This window comes from Triticum dicoccoides, chromosome 2B, assembly GCF_002162155.2.
Source record: "Triticum dicoccoides isolate Atlit2015 ecotype Zavitan chromosome 2B, WEW_v2.0, whole genome shotgun sequence".
NCBI classification, from domain to species: Eukaryota; Viridiplantae; Streptophyta; class Magnoliopsida; order Poales; family Poaceae; genus Triticum; species Triticum dicoccoides.
The window spans coordinates 279,223,948-279,228,989 of record NC_041383.1 but is presented as its reverse complement, the minus strand read 5'-3'; the positions used below and the strand labels follow the sequence as shown (position 1 = coordinate 279,228,989).

The following is a 5,042-nucleotide window of genomic DNA, read 5'->3' as shown; positions in this document are numbered from 1 at the left end:
ATAAGCCTTGCATAGTGCTCTCCAATTTTTGCATTCAAAATACAAGTAGGTGTCTGCATTGTATAATTTTACGGCAAAAGTATAACCATGCTCGGTCCTCAGGTGAACTCTCTTTACCTCCATACTTTCCATAGTACTGAAACCAATACAACCCATTAACAGTCGCGTAATGCGCGGACCCTCTCGCTGTCCACATGGCAAGCAGTGCTCGATGAGGATTGATAATGTTTCTCGCATAGAAAAAAACTTAGGCTGTGGACGTGCTCGAGGATTGGGTGACTGAATTTCCATGCAACTTCGTTTCCTTCCCCTACGTCGTTGTCTCCATCACTCTCCCCCGATTCGGCCGCCGACCTCGCCGCTCCTCTATCCCGCCGCCGCCCGCCGCCATCTCCTCCCTCCCATCACCTTCTCTACGCCGGCAGGGCTTCCACCTGTGGATTGGCGATCTGCACCAGCGATGGGCTCCTCCTTCGCCCAGGGCAGCAGGTCCGCCTTGTAGGGCCGGGGCGGGAGCAGGAGCGGGCCGTGCTTTGACCCGGCTCGTCAGCTCTGGCATGGAGGAGGACCTCTTGTGCGCGGTGGCGGCTGGAGGAGGAGTTGGATTCGCCAGCAACCGCGACAGAATTATCTCAGTAGTCCTTGATTTTTCTCTACACAATTGAATTTCAGTTGCCTGGTGGTCACTGTGTGCGCAATTCTCTTAAATATTTTGTATCACTTATACGTCTATACTTCAAGATAGGTATGGACATTGAGTAATTTCAGCCAACTTGCCATATGGTAATTGCAGGTTGATTCCTCTTCAGATTTTGCTTTAGTATGTTTTTTTACCGATTTCTCGATGATCCCCAGAATCACAAAATCTGGTCATTTCCAGGTTTAGCATAATAGATTCCTCGATCTAGCACTTCTTTTGATATAGGAGGTTATTTTTTTACTAATTGGAGGTTTCAGGCCTCCATGTTAATTCTAAGAGGGCAAAGTCTGTTGCAATATTTGATCTTCAGTCTAACCATGATGAATTTTCAGCCAGGCCCCACTTTCGGTTGATTATGGTGGTGGAATGTTGACAAGCTGTGTCTGTCTACCTATCATTCTCTCAATTGTTCAGTTTAAGAACTTTTGGCAGAAGGCTGGACTTTGGGCATCGGCCAAATCATCCTGAGTACTTCTTGAGTTTTTTCTCTCAGCTGTGGATTATAATTTATTTGGTAAGCTTTGGCACATCTTCTTCGCAGCATGCTCGGTCTCTTTGTGGACGGGTTGGAATGCTAGAGTGCTTGACAACTGTTTTTGGTCTGCAGCTCGAATGCTTGCTGAGTTGGCCGAACTCATCACACTCTGGAGCTTGCGTGCTGTCAGAGAGGAAGACACACATACTATGTTGTCTTGGGCAAATTCACTGAGATAGTTGTTGATCACCGAACCTTATTTCTTTCTCTCTTTCTTTTGCCTTTCGCCTTTGTAAAGCATCCTGTTCAGCGGTCTGGTGATAACAGGTCACACTGTTTTATGTGGCACTAATATCACCTTCATGTAATTGACTCCGGTCACCCAGGCTCACGCCTGGTAGAAAGTGATAATACCTTTTTATTCAAAAAAGAAGAGTTTGGATGTGGAGAGCCCGCGGATTTAGAAAATTGGAAGGTCGTTATGGCCTCAAGGAGGCATACTATGGATGTGGTAATTAACTTCCAAAGTTTCAGTTTAGCTTTCTCTCTTTCCAATTTTTTGGAAGCACAATCAAAACTTGAATTGTTACTTGCAATTCTTAAGTCTTACCTATTAAACATGTTTCTGTTTCTTATGCCTAAAAGTAGGTGGATCTAATGTGGTAATTATTGGCCAAATTTCAGAGCTGTCTTTCTTTCTAAAATTTTGAATTGTTAGCTGCGATGCTTAGTTTTTTGTACTAGTAATCATGTACCTGATACTTATATATTTTCATGCAGCTGTAGAAGACGCATGCGAAGATGTCGAGCATGTGGCTCTGCGCACAAGAGAATGCAGTGAGTCCATATAATCCAATTTCCTTACTCTGTAGACTCCAGGTGCCTCTTGATTCACCTTTTTTACATCCCATAGAAGATAAGGAAAGACATGTTTTTCAGTTTTGATGTGCCATGAACTTAGATTTTTTTACTGGAACTATATAAGGCTTCAAAATTCAGTTATCAGAACACGAATTAATCCTAGATAACATATGTTGTTGGTCTGGCAGCTTACTGCCAGAAAAGTTGTGCTCTCAAGGGGTGCGAGGACTGCTAGGGATGTACAGGTATGACACGTGGAGAGGGTGCTGACAATTGGCAATTCAAACTCTGAAAAACACAAATTCTCACATTATTACAGAACGTGTTGCTAAATCATGATAGTTTATAAGTACGTTACTGAATGTACTGAACCACATGTTAGTAGTGATCGTGAATTGTGGAAACTTGATGATTATTATATATAACCAAATTTTGCTAGCCTGCTTGCCGTAAGTTTGTTTCACCAACAGATAGTTGTATGTATGCACAGGTATGCAGCGCATTGCTCTGTTCCAAAGTGTGTGCCTGTCTAATTTTAATTTGATATTGTGTGTGCGTGCCTGTCTAATTTGCCGTTGTGTGTGATTTGGTCTGTCACTGTGCGGTCCTACTATCCTAAGGATTGCTGCCAAATTTTTTGTTGTTCGTTCAGGTTCTTTCAATGCTGCACCTGCTTCCTCTTCCTCTGCTTCGAATCGATCTTTCGTAGGTACGAAGCATGATCTTTAAGCTCATGCATGTTCACTGTTTTCTGCAGAATTCACGAATAAGTAAAACCTATATGGCGGATCGGACATTCTGTTTCCACTTCTCTACATCATGCTGCCCACCGGGCATGGATATTCACCTCCACCAATTTGATTGATCCTATGTTCTACTTCAGTTTATCAGCTAAGTTTATACACTGTCCCGAAAGGCCTAAGCCCAAATCGCATGTTAATTCCCTGGACAATTTTTTCTTCCAAAATATGTCCTATTGTATTTAAATGAACAGATCCTTCTAATACAGCACTATACATTGGCAAAGAGATAATATATACTGGTCTCAGTCAGATTTTGTTCTTCATGTTCATATATAAGTTCTCTTATTATCTCTTTGTGTACATCTTCAAATAGCAACTTAGTTGGTGGAATTTATGTTCCTGCTTTATGTAGCTAAATACAAATCAGGAACTATGTTGCAGTGTTTATTCCTTAGCACTTTTGATTTACAAATAAGTCTACTGTTGTACAATCCTTATAATTGAAGTTGGTTGTTCAAGCAGACACAATGTGCACTGACAGAAGATGGCAGGAACAATGGTCCAAATTCAACTATGTATTTGCCAAAGTTGATTATGCTTAACTCTAGGCATTGCATTACTATATCATGGTGTACTATTCTTTGAAGAATTTGTAGGAGGTACTAGAAAAGCATGACTTGATGAGCGATGCCTTGATTTTAAAAAACAGCCGGAAATAATTTAGTTTAGTAAAATATTGTATAGCCTTCTCGTAGAAGTTTGATACACTTTTTCAAGAAAACGAACTTTGGTTAATCATTAAGCTATAACTTTTCTCATATTTGAACAACAAGGTTATTTGAGTTCTGCTAAAAAAAGTGGCAATGTTAAAAAAAGAGGCTATTTTGTGTAACTTTTGCAAACTTTGTGGAAAGAAGCTACAAATAACTGATTTCGTTGTCTAGTCCATAGTCCAATGTTAATCTAGAGGGTGGAATCTTTAAACTTCGTTAATGCTTTCTTGTCCGTTTTGATCAAATATATGCCTGATGTGGTTTGTATAAACTTATGGTGGTATAGTTAGTTTTGCTTTTTTTTGGGTAGGATATAATAACATTGTAGGTAGACGGAGACTGAATCATTTCACACTACTTTGATGTCTATCGAGCCAATGGGACAACAAAGGTAGTTCCTTTGCACAATTTGAAGAATGTTATTTCATATTGCATGATATGTCTGACTCCTTTCAGTGGGCCTTCAATTAATTTGAGGCATCCTTTCCTAGGATCTTACCTTGATATTCCTCTATTTTCTCCTATTCGTCCCATGCTTTTTTAAGAACTGAAATAAATATAACGAGTGTTACAAATGTTTGCTGAGGAAAAGCCCTTGCAGAAAAGAAGAACCGGAAGCAGGTTTTCTATCTTCACGAGCAAGTCGGCGTCTGTAAAGCTTTGCTGGAGCCATTCCAGCTCTTTCAGAGCCACAAGGTAATTTGGAAGTGAGTGTATGTTTGATCGAGCACACTCGCTTCTCTCAGAATTCATATATAATCATTAGAAGCTCAGAACCCGTCATGCCAAAAATATGAAGTTGAACTCATTTGCAGGCAAGGAAGCCGAGGAACCAGGACGCCAACGGTGCGGAGCAGTTTGCCATCGAGAGGACTAGGCCAAGATCAACATCTCCCTCGTGCCTCCATCAACACCGTGTCCTGGAGGGTCGTCGCCGTCGCGCCGTCCGCGACGATGAGCAACTGTCGTAGCTTTGTAAGCCGCACGGTTAGAGGGAGGCATCAAGGGCCGACCACCGCTGCGGGGGCCGACGTGCGTGCAATTTCTATTAATGTATCTTATGTTGCCAAACAACAACATGCTCTTGTCGATGCTATATCGTTGTGGGCGTGGCATTTCAGTTTCTTCCTCAGGTGATGTTCCAATATAATAAGTTCCATCAAGAATTGCATGTATATCTACCTGGCACCGCCCAGATGCCCTCAAGTGGCGCCCCACGGGCGCGCCCCAACTACTAGTCTTATCCAAGCCATACATTCTTGCATGGCAGGGGATACACTAGTAGAATTGTAAAAATTAAAATTATAAGTTGAAGCAAAAGAAGAAGAAGTCATGCTAATTACGAAAAAAGACTTGTCATTGTGACTTACTGTATCCATTTTGAAGGTCTCATCCGGCATGATGCTGAAGCGCCTACCACCAACTAGGTGAGGCCTGTCGCACAGGCCATGCTCGTCTTTGCAGTATTCGCACATAACGAATTCCCTTTC

General features: G+C 41.9%; 1 long non-coding RNA gene across 2 annotated transcripts; it reads left to right on the top strand.

Moving 5' to 3' along the window:
- Window positions 1-269: 269 nt before the first annotated feature.
- LOC119363520 lies at window positions 270-4,750 on the top strand. 2 transcript variants are annotated; one of them, XR_005174020.1, is made up of 6 exons: window positions 270-1,214; window positions 1,308-1,686; window positions 1,956-2,012; window positions 2,225-2,281; window positions 2,794-4,248; window positions 4,368-4,750. It is a non-coding gene; the product is annotated as an uncharacterized LOC119363520 (long non-coding RNA). The 2 variants fall into 2 exon arrangements; XR_005174019.1 differs by having other exon boundaries at window positions 1,956-2,281.
- The last annotated feature ends 292 nt before the right edge of the window (window positions 4,751-5,042 follow it).